This window comes from Acanthisitta chloris, unplaced genomic scaffold (genome assembly GCF_000695815.1).
Source record: "Acanthisitta chloris isolate BGI_N310 unplaced genomic scaffold, ASM69581v1 scaffold10116, whole genome shotgun sequence".
NCBI lineage: Eukaryota > Metazoa > Chordata > Aves > Passeriformes > Acanthisittidae > Acanthisitta > Acanthisitta chloris.
The window spans coordinates 12,409-33,141 of NW_008677637.1; positions in this window are offsets into that span (position 1 = coordinate 12,409).

Sequence of the window (20,733 nt, forward strand, 5' to 3'; positions counted from 1 at the left end):
AGAAATATAGCAAACATAAGAACTAGGGGTTTTGTACCAGGGACACATATGCCCAAGTTATGCTTATACTCTGTAATTTGCTGTGCCGCATGGCACACTGTGCACAGTAACTCTTGAGATAGCCTCGTTTTTCCAGTAGTAAAATCTGCAATCATTGGACATACATAAAATGGGCTGTGCAAATGAACACAGAATTTTGTTCCATGGTCCAAATGACTTCACCCCAGCACATCCTAGGTAAATATTGTAACACTCAAACAACATGGTTGCCCCATGTTCACTTCAAAATTTCAGATTGAACCCAGGGAACAGAAGGTGAATGTGCAAATAGATTTAAAACAATGGAAACAAGAACATGGCATATCTGCAAACTCTCTGCTGGGAGAAAACATTAACAGCCAACACAAGTTGTAACTTTGTAAGACTGCTCATAACTAACTGTTCCCAGGTGTTTTTACAGCACTACGGTTAATTAACCACTCTTGCATAGTATTTCACGGTTAACAAAGAGGTCTTTGAGATGCTTGGTAATAGCTCCCAGTATATAAAATAGGGATAGCTGTTCAGTCGTTTTAAGCTCTGCTATTCTAGTCAATGTGCACCAAAAAGAAGGGGAAAAAATTGTCAGAAACAGCTGGAAAGTGTCAGAAAGCTTTCATCAACCTAACGGGACCCATAAATGATGGGAAAACACAAAATAGCGGTGTACTTGCAAGCCTTCATCTTTAATGATGCTGAAATTTGAGATCATTTTGTTTGTACTTTTGTGTAAGTGGTATAAGAATCTTCAGAGGTAATACTGTCACCACTGCTCTTTTTCTTTAAGCTAAAGGATTTTGTTCTTTCAGAGTTGATACACAGTGTTGTTAGACAGACAGCAAGGCATTTTCAATGCAATTCATACAGGAACAAAGCAGGCAACTGTGCAATGGGGAGGACTCTCACTGCACAGGTGGGACGAACACAGAGCTGACTTTCCATGAAGAGACTGGGACCAGCTGGGCAATCTGGGGCTGGGCTTGTAAATCAGTATGGATGCTGAGAAGATGTGTGAAAGGCAGTAACAGAAGTCTGACTCTGAAAGTGACTCACAGAGTGAGGGACAGGGAATAAGAGAGACACTACGGCTGAGTTGGGAAGATCTGGAGGGAAGGAAAAGAATTATGAGGTCCCAAGAAAGAAAAAAAGAATGAGGATTTCTAAGGGTGTGAACTGGGTCACTTGTATCCTCATATAAGGATGTGTGGCTGGGCAACAAAGTCGGAAATAAAAGTGGAGGGATGATTAGAAAGCAAGGACAAAAGACAAAGTATACAGGAATGTCACAGTGCTCTCAGGTGCTGATTCTGGTGTCCCCTACTGTCTCTGCACTGTCCCTTTATGTTCTCTTTGGTCTTTCTTGGTTGCTCCATCCAGCTAGGATTATTCATTTAATATGCAGGTTTTTCTTCTAGGCAGATAATGATCAAAATATATGATGTCTCCCCATTTTAGTCAGGCAATTTTACATTTGATCACATGTTGTTGTTATACAGACTATTCTGACAGAGGACACGATCTACTGGAATGTGGGTCTGTCCATAGCAGGGGGGTTGAACTAGATGATCTTTAAGGTCTCTTCTAACCCAAACTGTTCTATAATTGTATGATACTATGATATCTGTATAAATAATGCTGCATAATAGAAAGTGCTTTGATATTTGGGCACAAAATCTCAAGTGGATATGCAACATTACTGAATACTTTTGAAAAGCAGAGTTTGCAATATTTGTACCTTTTTAGCAACAGGTGAAGGGAAGAAAATGTTTATTGCCTTGTTCTATTTTGTCTTTGTGTAGCATGATAGTTTTGGCTGGGATAGAGTTAGTTGCCTTCACAATAGCTAGTATGAGGCCACATTTTTGGTTTGTACTGGAAATAGTGTTGGTAATACAGAGATGTGTTCAATACCACTAAGTAACACTCACACAGAACCAAGGCCTTTTCTGCTCCTCACCCCCATGCCACAAGCAAGGACACTAGGGGTGCACAAGAAGCTGGGAGAGGTCGCAGTGGGACAGCTGACCCCAACTGACCAAAGGGACATTCAATATCATATGACATCATGCTCAGCATACAAAGCTGAGGGAAGAAGGAAGGAGGACACACATTTGGAGTGATGGCATTTGTCTTCCCAAGTCACCATTCCTGGGGATGGCTGATCACCTGCCTGCCCATGGGAAGCGGGGAATGAATTCTTTGCTTTGCTTTGCTTGTGTGTATGGCTTTTGCTTTACCTATTAAACTGTTTTTATCTCAACCCATGAGTTTCCTCACTTTTAGGCTTCTGATTTGCTCACTGGTAGGGGGTGAAGAGTGAACAGCTGCATGGTGTTTGGCTGCCTGCCAGCTTAAAGTATGACATGTAGTATTATATGAAAAGCTGAGGAGAAGCATTTAGTTATGGCCTGTGAACAGCTGGTAGACATGCTCCTCTCCATTTAGTATTCAAGGAGGGCTTATGCAAAAATTAAACATGTGATTCATTCTGTCCTTGCTGAGATCATCAGTCTGTTCTTGAGAGGGTAGATAATAATCTATCTTCTTGATCTCTTCTCTGTCTCGTTTAGGTGAAGGTTGAAACTAGTGCAAGACAAACCATTTCTGTGAGTATATATTTTTCAAACATTGAGTTACACAATCAATATTAATTATTAACTGGAGGGCTCTCATGCAAAGGTCCTCATATTCCATGCATATAGACACCATCATTGGAAAAGTGGCTAGATGGGAATAGAAGTGGCTAGGTAGGGATTGACTCACTTGAGGAACAAGAGGACCTGCAGAGAGATCTAGATAGACTTGCAAGGAGCAGGAAGATGGACTCGATCCTTCAGGGTCCCTTCCAATTCAAGACATTGTATGATTCTATCATTCTAAGTACAAATGCTGGATTCTACACCTAGGAAGGAGTATCACTGGACACAACTGAAAATGAAGAGAGGATTGGCTGGAGAGCAGCCCTGCAGGACGGGATCTGGGGGTGCTGGTCAGCAGCAGCTCACTGTGAGTCAACAGTGTGTGCCCTGGTAATCCAGAGCCCAAACCCCATCCTGGTGTGCATCACACACAGCATCACCAGCCAGCCAAGAGAGGTGGTTATCCTGCTGTATTCGGCATTGGTGTGGCCTCAACTCAAGTGCTGTGCGCAGTGCTGGGCCCCAACAGTTAAGAAAGCTGTGACGGTCCTTGAATGTGCCCGGAGGAGAGCAGCAAAACTGGAAGAAATGTCCTGTGAGGAGTGTTTGAGGACATTGAGCTTGTGTAGTTTGGAGAAAAGGAGACCAAGGAGTGACCTCATTGCACTCTACAGCTCCCTGATGAGGGAAAGGGGAGAGAGAGGTGCTGAGCTCTTCTCCCTTGGATTCAGTGATAGGACACAGGGGAATGGTTCAAAGCTGCTCAAGAGCAGGTTCAGTTGACATTAAGAACATTTGTTTACTGGAGAGCATGGTCAACCACTGGAACAGGCTTCCTAGAGATGTGGTCAATCCCCTAAGCCTGTCAGTGTTTGAGGTATTTGGACAATGCCTTTAATAACACTTAAAATCCTTAAACCTTTGGTCAGCCCTGAAGTGGTTGGGCAGTTGGATTTGATGTGTGCTGTAGATGTCTTCTAACTGAAACAGTTCTATTCTATACTCTGTTCACAATAATAGACTATGCAAAAGCCAGGGCTTTATGCTTGGGCTTGTTGCTGTTTGGTATTTTGGTCAGAAATAGTTGACCAAATAAGGTAAATGGATAAATAAAGGGATCCAAAATGCCCCATATTTGAAAATGAGCACTTGAAGACAAAGACCTCTCTGAAGAAGTGGATTTTAACACCTCCATCAAAAATGTTTTAAGTACTGGCACATGAAAAAATAGAAATTCTTTTTTCTTCTCTCATGTGAGCTTTGAAAGCATTTTTTCTGTTTTATTGTGGACTCTATTTTTTATTCTTGATCAAACAAACATTATGGTATAATTCAATCAGATTAAAACAAACAAACAAATAAAAATAAATAAACCCTCCCCCATATAAACCCCCAAAATCACCACACACACCCCTTGCCAGATACTTGTGCTGCTGTTATCTCTGAAAATCCCATTTATCTTTTAGTGACTTCTAGTCTACTGTGGCAAATATGGAGGAAAATAAATTCCCCAACTGAAGGCAGACTGAAAAGCACCAGATGAAGGTTGAGTGTGGCCACTCATCCGTAGGCAATATTTCCCTGAAAGAATACTTTTTCTTGATACAAAAAGCTGTAAGCGAGAAGTCATTAAAGAGCTCCTAAATATTGATGTGGGGAAATGTAGCAGCAAGGGGATTAGGAGACAGGCTTAAAAGTGTAAGCTTGTAGCAAGAAGACAGCTATGACTCACACATCTGTGCTGTCCTCAATGAATTTAGTACTGTAATCAACAGTATATACATTTGTCTCTTTTCCATCAGGTAAACCAGAAAAGGCTTACTCACATTTTCCATTCATCCTTCAAATTCTGTAAGATCAGTATGTCCCACAGCTATTTTAGATTCAGTAGTACTGCCTCTCAGTACCTATTAAAGTAGGTTCCCTACTTCCCTGCTTCCTTGCAGTAGTGCAAGAATTCTGGGAACAGATTTTCTGCCTTGTCTGGACTTCTGTGCGTAACTTTTAATTAAAATGTGTGGAGAAACGGGCTAAAATTCTACACTCCCTCTGTATCACTGCATTATTATTAACAGAGGAGTACAAATAATAGGATTGCATGTGAGTTTTCTGTTTTTCATTCAGTCATAAAAGCTTTTGTTCCCTTTCTAAACTTTACTTGACAGGATGGTAGAGCTTCCAAAGACGCTTCAATGCTGCTTCAAGCATTGTGAAATTTGAGGAGGAGTGGGAAGAGAGGGACGAGCAGCAGAGCCAAAATGTGCCTCTCCATGGCAGAGGCACTGTCAGACATTGGGAATTAGTGTGTGTAGTTGGGTCTGAAGACCACCAGTCAAATGTCCTGCTTTCCTGCTGGCCAATAGTGACAGAAGGCACTGAGAGCACTATCAGGGCAACAGACAGAGAGACTGTGGGTGAAGAAAGTGGAGATGGTGTCAGGTGTGTTGGTGATATGAGGGTGCTGTCCTATGGGACAGGGAAGGAACACAGCATGATAGCTGCAATATTGTGCAATGTATTTCTGCAGGAAAAAAAGGCTTTGATTGATCTGTCACTTATGGAACAATATATTCAGAAACTTCTGTTTGAAAGGAAATATGAAATTACTTTTACTTTAAGTGAAATCATGGAAAAGCTATGCAGTCCTCTGTGGTTTTCCTCAGTTTTTATTGATCAGGCTTCTTTCTCTAATCAAGATAGAAACCTAAATAGGAGCTTGAATTTCACAGGTTAACTTATTTACCATTTTTCTTGGAAAATGATTACTAACCCTCTGAATTCTTTCTTTGTTTTTCTTGTTTGTTTGGGTTTTTTTAATCTCATTTTGATCTGTTTTGCTTGTTGTCATTTCAATGATGGTATACTGGTGAAAAATTACTACAGAATGCCTGCCTGCCTGCTTGCTGTATCTGTTCTGACCAGGTAGCAGGGGGTTGATTTCTGCTTCCAAATTTGCTTGAAAGTGTAGATGTTCATAAAACATTGACAGGTGCTGATTGGTCCACCACTCAGTATTAAGCTTCATGCAGAGGTTCCTTGCCAACAGCATAAATACGTTAATATTATAAATGTTACATCTGATTTTTGCTCATTGCCTCTACTGGGCTACAGTCAGCAGGATTGTTTGGATCCAGGTCAGAGCTTGTTAAGGTGTATTAGTTTTCACACTCTAAATACATTACTGTCATCAATAACATATTTGTATGCTACAAGGCATGAAGTAAGAACCAAATAGTACTTTGGATGCTTTGGTACCTTAGGTACTGCTTTACTGTTCTGTGGTAATAGGAAAAATAAATCCTTTTCAAAAAATGAATGCTTAAAATTAAGACTCCATAATAGTATTTAGAAGATTTGTTTCTGCTCTTGAACTTGCCATAGCTTCTGCATTTGACCTTTGGGTAGGATAATTAGGGCTTTGGTCTGTGTGTTTAATTCACTGTCTGTGAAGTGGTGATAATGTTATATTTGGCTAGTAGGAGGTAAAAGCATTTGTATTTGTAATGAATTGCAATACCATGGCAATAAAAGACATTGGAGGGTGAGCAAATAAGTAGAGGTGCTTTGCACCCAAAGCATCTTGTCTTTTCCCCTGGTTCTGCAGGAAAGACAGCGATTTTTCTTCTGTACTAGACATAGTATTTAGGGGATCAGTATGAATATGCTTCTGGCAAAAATCCCACAGTAAATAAACAGAGTCATCTGTAGTCTAGCTCTTGCTCCAAGCAGGATGGACTTCAAAGCTAGATCCTGCTCAGGAGTTTATCTAGGCATGTTTTGAAAACCTCCGTGGATGGAAATTCCCCATTCTCTCTAAGCAGCCCGTATCCATGCTCAGACACTCTTGTGGAGGAGAACTTTTCCTTCTGTCCATTGGGAATTCCTCTTTTTTCAGTCTAAGTATTGTCTCTATTCTTTTCTTCATGTATCTCTGAGAAGCATCTGACTCTGTTTTCTCTTTAACACCACTTTGGGTAGAAGGACAGAGCAATTAGATCCTCCAAAGATTTCTGCTTTTCTAAAAGCTATTTAGGCTTTTAGAGAAATTTGACTGTGGAGATGGTTTTAGGTTTGGGGACTTTTTTTTAGCTCTGATGAAATAAGCTGCCTTGAAACTGAACAGAAATTTAAAATTGTCTGCAAACATTAATTTTTTGCCCAATTCTGTAAGGAAGTAACACCATTGCAAATCCTTGTTTTTAAAAGATGATGTGTTTTAATTTCACTCACAAAAAAAGTCACGTCACTTTCTCTGAGTCCAGTTTAGTACTTGGAGTGGTTACATTAGCATTAGATTTTTTATATTCAAGAATTAAATAAGTAAGAAAATACTACTCAGTGTTAAAAATAAATAATCTCAAGAAAGGGAATGGCAAACTGATGGTCAGCAAAGTGAGGCCTGTGAGGCCTTACACTAAACTGCCTTGCTACCACTGAGCTTAGAGAATAGGCAGACTACGCCAAAATTCTGTCATACCTATTCCTTCCCTTCTTTAGGCTGCAGAATAGGCACAGTGGAGGGACACTAGGTCTCATGAATTTGTGGACAATTTTACAGTAGACCTTGAAAACTTGTTTCCAAAATCTTTCACCTCAAAGTCATGTTTTCCTGAGCTAGATAATTACTGTTGCACTTTGTCTCCCTTGAGTCCATGTTCATCAACACTTGTTAAACAATATTTTGCATGTGTTTAACAATATAACATAGGTGTGAGACCCTTAAGATACCTGCTATCTCTTCAATAAATTAGAATGAAATTTACTTTTAAAGAAAAAGACTGAAAAATCTCTTCAGGAGTACTGGAGAGAGGCTGACCATAAAGCTAGTGTGCTCCACAGCTAAAGTCTTCCTTCCATTGCAGCTTGAAATGTAAGATTACATGTGTGATGAATCACCTTAAGAAAACATCTACAATTTTTTTGGTGAATACAGGGGGTAGGACAGCCATCTTTTTGCATAAGAAAATTAAATGGTTTTTTTCTTTCATTTCTTCTGGTGTGACATTGTGCAGTTGTTTTAAAGAAATCATTTCAATGTCTTCCTATCCTTTTAGTGGCAGTGTGCTTTGAGCTGAATGGCTTTGCAGGGTTAGTGGCTAACTTCAAGTTATTCTCCATCTTAGAACTATGGAATTAGCAGCTGCAGTTCTAGACGAGGAATGTTTGTAGGGCAGTAAGCATGGAAGAAACCTTTTCACATGGTTAGTATTTGCATATGGGTATCACATAAATTACAATAACAAGAATCTTTACTGATATTAGCCTAGAATTATGAGTAGTGCTTGTTTGAGTGCAGTTACTGATTCACACATATCACAACCAATGATGGTGTTCTGTGCTTCTGTATACGTATAATGAGTGTATGTGTGTAACAAATAATGTCTCCTTTTCACTCCTTGGCAGATAAAACATAGCTAAACAAGGTCTGCATCATCATGGAAAAGTTGATGTAGTATTTTGTCATTCTGATTGCATGCCTGTCTGAGTGTAGATTGTTTTTAGAAAGCTCTGTAAGTAATGGATAACTCCTGAAATGATAGCCAGACTGCATATTCAACCTTATGTGGTATGTGATCACAATCCCATTGCATTAATGCACTTCATATTGGCTTCTTTAAGAGCTGAATTTGTCTGCAAGTCTGGAAAGCTCTATTCAAAATAGATTTCATTGCTCAGTTGGAAAAATGATAAAAGAAGACTGGGTTTTGAGGTAGCAATTTAGCCCTCTGGGCTTTTGGCTTATTTGAAACTTCAAAACACATGTACACAAAAGAGGGAACATACATTTCCTTCTTTTGGAGAGTTCTAAGCAGGTACTGCCATACAACCAGCTACTTTGTTCAGGGAAATTATGATTGCCTTTCTTCATCTACAGCAAGGGAGTGTGCACTATGTCCACTTGAGAATTGCACAGTGCTGCTTAGTGATTATCAAGTAATGGCTGATTGCTTTTGCTAATGGGTTTGCTTTTGATGTTGTTTTTTTGTGTCACGTCACTTCATATGCAGGATTTTGAAGTGTTTTGCTGAACAGGAAAACGGTGTAAAATAAAACCTGTCCTAGAATTCTATTGTTTGTGAATGTAGGGAATGTCAGCTATAGGAGGAATACAGGCACTACATCTCTGCCATCATCATCACAGACAGAATGACAGAAAACTTGCAAAAAACGGATATAGAGCTTAGAATTATGTAGTTTTCAAAGAACAAATAATTAATTGGCTCTTATCATGTTTCTTCTTGCTATTTGATATCAAGCTATTAATACTTCATGAGTTAGTTTTCATTTTTGAATGTTATCTGCCTGCACTACAAGTAATTCTCCAGTGAGCACTTGCAGTTACTGCGCATGTACTGAGTGCTGATTTTTATTTACATATGTTCCATAGTTTCTTTCTGCTTTAAGGGATGTTCTGTGAAACTGAGTTAAGTATAGATTGTATATGGTGCTGATTGTTTCACTTTCTTTTGTATATTATGGCAAACGTTTTACCTAGAGCTTCTGAAAATGTCCATGTATTTACCTTTTGTTTTAATTTCACAAAAGCTTTGTTCTGTTTCCCCATGATTGAAGATATTTCTGCCAGGACAGTATCTTCATAGAAATAATCTCTGGATTCTGGAATATTTTTCATTAAAATAGCTGGCCACATTGGTTGGCCTCTTCAGAACTGATGGAATTCATTCCATGTGTTTCAAGGATCTAGCCCAAATCACTCTCAGTACTTGTCTGTTGCCTGGTAATTATCAGCGTTTGATACTACAGGACACCAAGAATTAATGAGGTTCCACTCTGTCCACATTGTACTGGGACTGGAAGGGATGGAGTTAATTTTCTTTACAGCAGCCCATAGGGTGCCATGTTTTGGATTTGAGTCCAAAACAGGGTTGATAAGACACCAGTGTTTCAGCAGTTGCTGAGAGTGCTTGCACAGTATCAAGGCTTCCTCTGTTCCTTACACTGTGAGTAGGTTGGTTTGCTGGGGTTAGGCAAGAGTTTGGGAGGGAACACAGCTGGGACAGCTGCCCCCAAATGACCAATGCTGTATAATGCTGTGCTCAAACTTGTGTGTGTGTGAGAGTTTTTCCAAACTAGCCACTGATAAGAATGTGGCTGTGCATTGACATGCTGGTGAGAGGTGGTGAGTGATTGCCTTTGCAGCACTTGTTTTCTACTTTTCCCTTCACTTATTAAACTGTCTTTATTTAACCCCACAAGTTTTTCTTGTTTTTGCCCTTATGATTTTCTCCCCAATCCCACTGATGGGCTGTGAGCAAGAAATTGGGTGGCAGCTTAACTGTTGACAGGAGTCAAAGCACCTCGTGTTCCCATTTCTGTTTTAAGAGCCTGTTATTATGCATACCTGCAACTTACAGCCACTACTAAATGTGTCATTGCCTGATCATCTTGTGCAGACTCTCTGTCACTCTCAAAGAGAACTACAGCTTTGAGAGTGAGGAAATCTACCATGAAAGAACTAACCTTTTATTGGAAGGTATTAAAATAAGAGATTTTACTGGAATACATATTTTTGAGAATAAAAGTGGACAAAATTCTATTGGCAAATTGAAGATCTGCCTTAGAAACTCAGACATTTCTGTCCAATCTCCTGTGTTTTATGTTACTTTCCTGACCTCGTGCTTTAGAAATTAGCTTGGGTTTATTTGCACAATTTTATTTTCTTCTTCTATGTTGGAATTGCATTAGTGCTTAGAACCAATGGTTGAAAGTAACTCAGAGAGAAAAAATATGTGGAATGCAGATAATGTTTGCAAGTACCTTAGACTTAGGACAAACATGGGACACATTCAGCTTCTGTCACATGATGTAAAAAAGATATGTGCATTTATGTGTATGTATTCACATATCTCTGTAGCTGATGGATGATTGGAAGATACAGCACTCAGCTATGTGTGAAATACAGCAAATTTTGAACTGTGTGAATGAACCAAAACTGCTTAATTCCAAGCAATTTTTTCATCTCAGAGAACTGCTAAACTAGGCTGCCCAGAATCATGTTTAAGGCTGTTTGCCGTCTCTTTTGAAATACCTGATATTTTACTTGAAATATTCAAGGTTTCTTCACAGAATAATTCTGAAAGAGTTCTTCTGTGTTATCTTCTAACACAAGGTAAAGCATAATTTTCAGTTAAAGGTAATTTTTTTCATATGCTTTCATTTTGCATTTTTTGGGAGGTGCCAAGGGTTGTTATTCTTGTGTGAGCTCATTCTGGAGTTAGCTTGCAATAGTGTTCACTCTTCACCATTTCCAAAGTTAACCTTTTGCTGTTTACTAAAAGTTACACAGAAATGTGGGGAAACATACTTAAAATATATTATGTTATTCTGATCAGATGTGATGACTGTTAGAGACCATGTGGCAGCATGATGCAGGGTAGGGGCTGACTGGGGACACTGTTGCCACTTTAGCACTAGACAGCTGTACCTGTGCTTGGGAATGGGGAGAAGAGATTGTTACCTACTAAAGGTTGTTTCCCAAGACTCATTATAGTCCAATCAAATGCTTTGGCAAAGAGCCTTCTGCAAAACTTTCATCCAAGCAGGTACAAGCCTTCATTGTCCTAAGATGATTCTATAGGGAGCCTTTGCACAAGTCCAGTACACACATATACACATAAGTGGCACAGTGGGCTTTGTTCTCAGCACTCAGATGCACAGAATAAGGACGTATAAACATTGCCAGTCGTGCATTCTTAAAACAGTGCTGCCCCTGCTCCTTGGGGCTGATACTGCTTTGAGTCTGAGGCAAGTCTGGCTCCTGTTGAGACATTTGCTGGTCCTTTGGTTCTCAAGCCGAGTAACCTAGGAGAGATACCTCCTTCAACATACATATATACCCTCCCTGCCCTGTCTTTGGCATAAACTGATGGGATTAAAAAAGAGGCTGAGAGGTTCTAATAAGGAAAATAATAAGTGAAGCACTAAAGCAGAGGAACCCAAAAGGAGGAGCTGGTGTCTGCTGTCAGGTCAGGCATTAGAGCATTCACTTGGAGACCCATCTTCTAGTTTTATGATTTCTTCAATATCTGCAACCTTCCTGAAATGCATTTTAATGGCTGATATTTTATTCTGGGGAAGAAGAGTGCTACCAATGTCTTTCAATGAACTTGATCACCTTCTTCAAAGCACCATCTCTGGAATAAGTACTGATGTCTCTATGTCCAGTCTTATAAATGAATATCATAACTGACAGGTTTATCCACCTTTTTTTCTCTCTCTAACACATTTAATTAACGAACACTCAACTTTGGCATTTCAAGCAAAAGTGTTTAGTATGAAACTGGAAGTATTTCCATCTCCTTAACCCAGTGTGGATATAGGATCTGGGTAGGAAACATTTTTTAGAGTAAGATATATGTGTTTAAATCCAATATGAAAATTAAAAAATAAGAACTTTGACTTTGCTGTTACATCATTAAGCATTAGCTGTTGAACCAAATAACACATTTCATTTCCTCCAGAATGCCTGCAAACACAAAACCAATTTTCTTTCTCCGCCAAATACAATTAAAAATTGTGGATCATTCTTGGAGAACAGAAGCCACTGTAGTTTGTAAAAATAGATTCACAGGAATTGCTTTTAATAGCTTTTGTCGTGCTGTTGCTGAATGCACGTGGAGAAAGTACTGAATATAATTCATTTTAAGTAGACCAAGAGGTAAACTGAAGCTATTTATACAGGGGAAGTTTTTGTGCCAAAGGAAATTACTTATTTGCATAGCCTTAATAGCCAAATTTAGAACAATGATAGAATTTGAAAGAATTATTTATTTCCACTGTTGCAAATTCAGGAAGGTTTCTAGGTTGATCATAGGGTGATAGGAATATTCTGGTCAGGAGTGGCCTCGGGAGCTCATCCAGTCACCCTGCTACTCAAAAAAGGGTCACCTATGAGGTGAGACCAGGTCATTTAAGACTTCACCCAAAATGGCCTCGAAAATATTCACATATGAAGACTGCAAAACCCCTCTAGGCAACTGCTTGACTGTCTTCATGGTGGGAAAGTGTCTCCCTCTACCCAGTCAGAATCTCTGTCATTTCAAAATATGTGCCTGATCTCATCCTGCTGGCACACACCACTGTGGAAAACCTGCTTCCATCTTCCTGATGACATCATTATAATCTTTAGAAGGCTGCTATTAGGTGTGTGTCCCACCCAAAGCGTTCTCTCCAGGCTGACAAGCTCTGTTCCCTCAATCTCTCCTCCCAGAGTAGGCACTCCAGCCCTTCTGCAGAATATATTCCAGTTTAACAGTGTCTTTCTTGCATTAGTGGGCCCAAAACTGAGTGCAGCATTTGAGATGCAGCCTGATGAATGCTGACTAGGAAGAGAGAGTAATTTTCCTCAATCTGATAGCTATCCTGTTGGTACACTCCATGGTACAGTTGGCCTGCTTGGCTGCCAGAGCACACTGCTGACTCACGTCCAGCTTACTGCTACCAAGACTCCCATTCTAGCAAAGCTGTTTCACAGCCAGGACATCACCAATCTGTGCTGTTTCAAGTGGTTTCTCCTTCTCAGGTACAGGACTTGTTGAATCTTGTAAGGTTCTTTCCAGACCCTCCTTGGACCCTGTCAAGTTCTTCTGAATGGTAGCACGTCTGCCCTCAGGCACATCAAGGATGTTGGAGACTGCTATCCTGCTCAAGTACAGACCCCTAGGCATTCAACTAATCATGTTACTTCCCATCAATGCTATTTGTGGTGGAAATGGGTAAAAATGGAAAAAGAAACAATATGCCTTGATAACAGGAAAAAGGAAAGTGGTGCATCTAAAATAACAAACATAGAATCAACACATGCTTATGTGGAGTGAGTGTTTGAACCATCTTCTCTTGGCACAATGAATGTGAAAAGTGAATGCAAAACTAAGAACGTAAAATTGCTCAGTTTCAAGCTGATCTAAATCCCACATGCTTTTTCTGTGGGATAACTGCCCTCTTTACAAACCATTTTCATCCTGCACACCTGAGTGTATACAGGCTGTGAGATATCTAATATCCTTATTTCTCTGCCACCAAAACAGACAATTCTAGGAAATTTCTTCTTCTGAAACCATTCAGTAATAAAACAATTAGATACAAGAAAGACAAAAATCATTATTCATGAAACTTACTAGTATCTACGTGTGAATGCATTTATGTATTTTTAAAATAAAAACACTATGGGTAAGTTTGCAATGGTATAACAAACTCAAGTTATTGTAATGTCTTCTGATTAATGTTATTAATATTTTCATCAGCATTGAAGTTTGCAATGGATTTATATAACCTCAGGATTATTTTGTCTTTGGAACATTCCTGGAAGTCTGATATAGCAACTAAAAATGAGTAAGAGAGGAATAAGTGGCAGCCAACTTCTGAAAGGAGTAGTATATATTGGGTTGAGCTGGTTGAACAAGATTATCACATGTCAAATTTCAAATGGTACCTACTGGCCAAATTTCTTTGGAGGACTTTCTCTCCCAACAAGTATAGATATAGCAGAGCTAACAGAGTGACAAGTGGATGAGCATCAGCATCCATTGATTTTATATAAGGGCAGAAATTAATTAGATGATCTATATTTAAATTTATTTTATTCAATGTAGTTCAATGGTATAGAAAAATGTCAAATGACATTGCATTAGCAATTGGTAAGGTTGGTTTGAAATAACATGTATTTAAAGTTTAAATTTCACCAGATGAACCATCAGAAAAGGTAAAAAAATAACAGGGAAAAGAAGATAGAAATAACACATCATGATAAAAAATTCATTTTAGAAAATCATAGATAAAATATATGATGTCTGAGAAAATCTGTAGTCCAGGAAGACCACATTTAGACCACACAGGATGTGGTCTATTGAGCTTTAAAAAATAAATTTATGAAATAAAATACCTCTTGTATTTTTCTTACAAAGAAACAAGAGAGCATTCTTTCTGCCTTCTTGTTATTGCATGGTATTGAGATAAATATTTTATTCCTTCCATAGTTATAAATATTCCTGTGCTAAAATGATTTAATAGACTTTTCTTCTTGGGTGGGAGCCTGCCTTCGTGTGGGTATTACACACTCTTCATTCACCATTTTGCAATCCACTCCTTAACCTCATTATGGCAAAAAGCCCTTGACTGTCATAGCATTTAAAGGACTTCTCAAACCTGAATTGCATACCAGCTTAGCCGTATAATGTGTGGGCAGCACTGTGCACCTGACAAATGTGCACAGATGCCAGAACACTAAGCCAGAAGTAGCTTTCATCAGCTGGCAAGAAATGCCAAGCAGAGTGATGAGACCTTGGAGCCTACCTCCAAGATGGGTAACAGTGACTGATTCTGTATTTTTAATTTTTTATTTTTTCAGGAAAGTGTTTGACAAGATGACTTGCAGAGGTGCCTCCCAACCAATATCATTCTGTAAATCCATGATTTTGTGACTCCAGATGGAGGAAGTGACTTGTCCCAGTTGCTTCTGCCTTTGTGTCATATTGATGACAAAAATCTAGAATGCCAGCTTTTGTCTGCAGTGTTGGCCTGGTGAGATCTGCTATAGTTGCTGCTCTGGACAGGATGCACAGGAGTCTAAAAGTGCATTTGTGCACATCCACTTCTGAGACCCCCACCACCAATCAGTAAGGACCAGTTTGAGCTGGCAAGACCACACACAATGGACATGAATATGATAAATGTCCTCTCTTCCCTTCAGCCCTGCCTTTCCTCTGCCTTCTTCCCAATGGCAACTGCAGTATCTGTAGAACCTCACTAAGGTGCTACTAAGCCCCAGCTAGCCCTGCTAAGTCAGGCAAGCAGTACAGACAGACAGCAATGGTAGAGTTTTGAGTTGGCTTCTAAACAATGCTTAGAGTGATGCATTAAATTCATTCTGCAGAGAGACTCTGGGTGACTGGTACAAACCCATGCATAATGCAGAATCCAGAGAAAGTCAAAATGTGGTGAACTTGGCCAGGGCTAAATTTTTGCCTTTGCAATGGCTGGAAGAAAGCAGAGAAAACCCAGTTTTTACAGATATGAGGAAAGATTGAAGGTCATAGATGTTTGTGCAGGAGGTACACTGATTTGGCCATTGCCACACAGGCATGGATGGCCTCAGGCCTCTGCCTTCCCTATCACCACCTCAGATGTGAAGGGACAGAATACAGGAATAAAGAAAACATGTAGTGATAAGTGCCCTAAGTACTTTTACAGCATCCAGGATTTACAGCTTGGAAAATTCCCAGGGCAGAAGTCAGTTCTCTGTATTTTACCACTCTATGGATATATCTCTCTTACACCACCTTGTCTCCCTTCCAAGCCATGCCAGTGGTTACTGTTCACTGACAGCTGGCAAGGAGTTTCATAGTTTAACACTGAAGAACTTCCTCCTTTGATTTGTTTAAATCTGCTACCTTCTAGCTGGATTTGGTGGCTCCTAGGAGTGTTTTTTGGATAGAAGCAATGACCTGCATCCTCTCTCTCCCCAGGCAGTTTTGACTTCATAGGCTTTTTATAAATCTTTTCCATGACCTGCTATCTCTGCCCTAAATTGAAGAGTCCTTGTCTAATTGTTCTCATACAGAGGCTTCCCATACCTTTTATCTTCACTGTTGACCTTGTCCATATGTCTTCCAACCCTGCTATAGCATTTTTGCAGTAAAGGTGTATAGAGGAGGAAGTTGGCAAGAAACAGCTTTAGAACTGCATGGTAGTGACATAACAGTATCTTTTGTTCTCTGTTATTTCCCTAATAATTTACTAGCACTCATCATTATCACTGAACACTAATTTGATGTTTCCATGGAACTATAAATTTTCATGAAACAGACAACTCTATCATATGCATACCAAAGAAGGATTTAAATCTATTAAAGGGACTGCTGTATGTTAATAGGTTTTCTTTAGACCATCTAAGCAATTCTCAGGAAAAAAAAAACAACAACAAACCCACCCTAACTTCTGTATGATTTTATTTCTTTTGCTTGTTGAAGGAAAAGCTGCAGGGTTTTATCCAGACAATAAGGAAAAAATTTTCAGACTAGAAAAATCAGGAATCTTGTATTTTTGGATCCAGAAATGCTGTGAAGAAGAAACCCTATGGATCATTTATGTCCTATTACATGGAACTCTATCATTTAAAACAGGCAAAAGTTAAATCATATTTTCTGAATTCATCTAAGAGAAACTCAGCAGCAAATAAATTGAATTGCAGGGGATTTTCTGTTTGAGTTTTGTGTTTGTTTGGTTTTAGTAATTTGATCTGCAATTTTGTTCCAGGACAATTCCATTATTTTTCCATGCCTTTTAATCTCTTGGTTTCAATATATGTCAGCTCTAAGAAAGGAGGAAAAGAGTTGGGCTTTGAACTGTGACCTGAAGGATGAGTGTTGAATTATTTCTATAACTTTAGTCATGGCAACTGTCTGATCCTTTTATCTATGAAACAGAAGAAAAAATGAAAGTGAACAAAACTTTTTTCTACTAGCAGTAACTTTGATGGTCTATTCATATGCATTTTCACTAATGATTCTTTAACAATAATTTTTATTATTTTTCATCCTCCAAAATGGGGGAATAAACAACAGAATATGCTCCCAAAAACTTTGTTTAGAAACTGGAAATGGGAAGAATTCCTTTAGCACTTTGGAACAAAAGAATGTTTAGGAGAAAAAATGTTCAATAACACCTCACAATTTTCTGATCCACTGTGCTTTGAATTCATACACTATTTCTGCTTGGTCTACTCAAAAAGCGGAAAAATGTGCTTGCAGAAAATTCAAAATTACTACAAAGTTAGGTAAAGTTGCATTTAGTGGTAAAAATCTGTTTACCCTTGAACAGTATTTTCATCTAATGGCACGTTATATTACTCAGTTGCCCACCTGTTTACATGAATGAGATTGTCAATATCACTGGTGTAACAACACAAATAACTACACAGATATCCTGCGTGGACTTAAGACATATTGGGTTTATTCTGAAAATAAAAAGAGGAGAGACACTTTTTTACAATGAGATAAAAAAATCTAGCATCCCAGGAACCTTCTGAAAGACACATTGTATCTACGGCCTGATTTTGTCTTCAACCATCACACTTATGACAACACAATGCCAACATTTCAGAGAGCACTGTGGTGTAAAGAAAATAGAAGATGCAGTTCCCAAGATCTCTACCTTTGTCCAGTGACTGTGGGAGGATGGAGACTTCAGGCAGTAAAGCAAAAATTGGGGAAAATATAGGATGGTTATTCCAGCTTCTACTAACTTCTGCATTTGCTCTGCGAGAGAAACTATTTGGGCACAATAAAATACCATCATTCTTCATTTCATGCTTTAGCTTTTTTTTAATGGTTAAATCATTCCTTTTGTCTTATTCCAATTTTTTCCCTTTTGTGCTTACTATGGATAAGTATTATTGCCTTTTTTTTTTTTTTTTTGTTGTAGCAATGCCCAGAAACCAACAGAGATCAGAATCCTGATACATTTGGAACTGTACATACCAAGTGGTAGAAGCAATTCCTAATTCTAAGCATTCACATCCCAAAGGGACATAGTTAATGAACTGGCAAGTGAAAAAGAAAAATTATTGTGGTTTGGCCTTCTCAGACTTACACAGCTGGGTAGTGGAAGAAACAGGAATAGAACAAAAGACAGTGACCACTATAGACTTTGCAGCACAACAGAATAACTGCAGTGGGTCTAGCAGGGAGCCATTGAGATGGCTGAGGGGCTGGAGCACATGACATACAGTGGGAAGCTGGGAATTTGATTGTTTTGCTTAAAGAGAGGCTCAGGGAGTCCAATTGTTGTGTTCTTCTGCCCAAAGGGTTGTTGTAGAGAATAAAGTGTCAAGACTCAGAGGTGCAGGAAGAAAGGAGTGAAGACAACACTCACAGGCTGCAAAAAGGAAAGTTCCAAGTGGATGGAAGGAAAGACTCCACAAGACTGTCTGAGCACTGACACAGGTTGCCCAGAGAGGATGGGGAAACTTCATCCTTAGAGATTTTCAGAACCTGCTTGGATAAACTCCTGAGCAGCCTGATCCAGCTTTGAAGTCAGTCCTGCCTAGAGCAGGGGCTGGACTGCAGATGTCTAGAATTCCCCTCTGTCCTGTATCCCTCTATGATTCCATGTATTCACTGTAGGATTTTGGCCACAAACACTCTCAATAGGCACAACACTGTTCATCCCCTGAAAACTAGATCTGGCAGAGTATGAATCACCTGTGTTTCAAGCAGGAAAGCAGGTGAGAAGACAAGGGAGTTTTGAAGAAAAGCAACTGTACACAATTGGTCACTGTCCAGTGATTCCATTCTGTGATTCGATATTCATACAGATGTATTCTGTACATTCATTATATTCAGTCTGTATATTCATACAGCCAAACCACATCCATTTCTTATTGTGCCAAAAGAATATGATTCTGTGCTATCATATTTTCTTATGGGTTGTAATAAGCCCATCTGACTTTTTATCACTGAACTGAGTCTTTGGCTTCAGAGATAAGTCAAGTCATGTGCACTACTGATAACTGGAACACATGCACTGAAACAATTGCTGGTGTCATCCTCTACTACAAAAAACATTTTTCTAAGAGAGTAGTGATTCTCCTTCTGTTATGTTTTAATGCTGAAACATCCTTTATTTTTGTCACTGCATTTCATACAACTGCATCTATAAATGCTTTTTTATAGCAGAAATGGCAAAATCTGATAGCAAATGCTGAGGAGCTGGAGATGAAGGGAAATAAAACCAGGATCCTTATAATTAGAGGAGAGAAGAACTCTACTAATCTGGCATTGAGTAAAATGTGTCTGAGACTTTTATGTCTTTATTCTTCAGTGTTACTTAATTCGTTTTTGGAGAACAGTCAGAAGCCCTTAAGAAGTGTTGGCTTGGTCACTGCAGGATACATTTTCTCTACAACTTCTTTACTGGACCTAAGTACTTAGTCAATATTTGGGGCTCTACAAGCTGGTTTTGTTGGTTTAGACAGAGAAAATAATGATGAAAGGCAGCTTAGCCATTTAACAAAAAAATCTCTAAAAATGGCACATAATTTGATTTTCTTGCACTACAAAAGCTCTAATTGAGTTTATTTTCTGACAGCTCTGGAGCTCCAGTGGCAGAGTTATGTCTCGGAGCCATGGAGTTTTTCTGCGCCTGAGGCCATGGTTATTATTTCTTCTTCTCTAAAGGCTCTTTTGATTGCCTTTTTTCTCAGGTTAATGGGAAATTGGGTTCTGGAAATGTGTGCCATAAGCAGTTAAGACCAGTTCTGACTAACTCTTCCAGATGCTCTGTTGTCTACAGCACAATAGGCTGAGCTGCTGAGATACTCAAACTTCTTTACTAGCTTCATCCTAACTTTTCACAATATTTTGATGGTCAGATTCACTCCACATTTCAGACTAACGCATAATGGTCCAAAGGACACATTCAGGTTGGGGGAAGCCTAAATAGGAATCAGTTCCCTCCCTCCCTGAGGAGATTCTCTCTCAAACCACCCAGTAGGCTCCAGGAACTAATATAATCCAAGAGTTAGCTCTGTCAGAATCACCTCATTAAGTGTAGGTAATTAACTCTTCAGCAAAGTATTAAAATCAAGATTTTCAGCCTTTGCTGTTCATCAGCCTTCCTGGAGGAAGAACAACATTTGCATTCCTGTCATGATAAGAGGATAACAACAGCAATGTTTTGGGAGGAGCTCTGATCACATCAAAAGATGATTTACTGTCAATCTACAGATAACAGCAATTACTCTACTTGGTTAGATTGCTCACCTGGATTCAAATAGCTGCTCTGATAAAAGTTCAAGTATTTACATCAAGTATTCATCAAACAAGAAATTGGAATCCATGTGATTTTCTTCTGAGGGGAGAGCTTCTGCTCACAGACCAGAGGATCATATTTCATTCTCTTGTAGAGTCAGAAAATTCCCAGAATTATAGAAAATGTGCTGTAACTAACAGTTTGCTGCCTAGGCTGCAGTCTACCAAAAAGAGTATCTGTTTTCAAATATATTTAGTGTGGCAAAAAGCAGGTAGTTTATCTCATT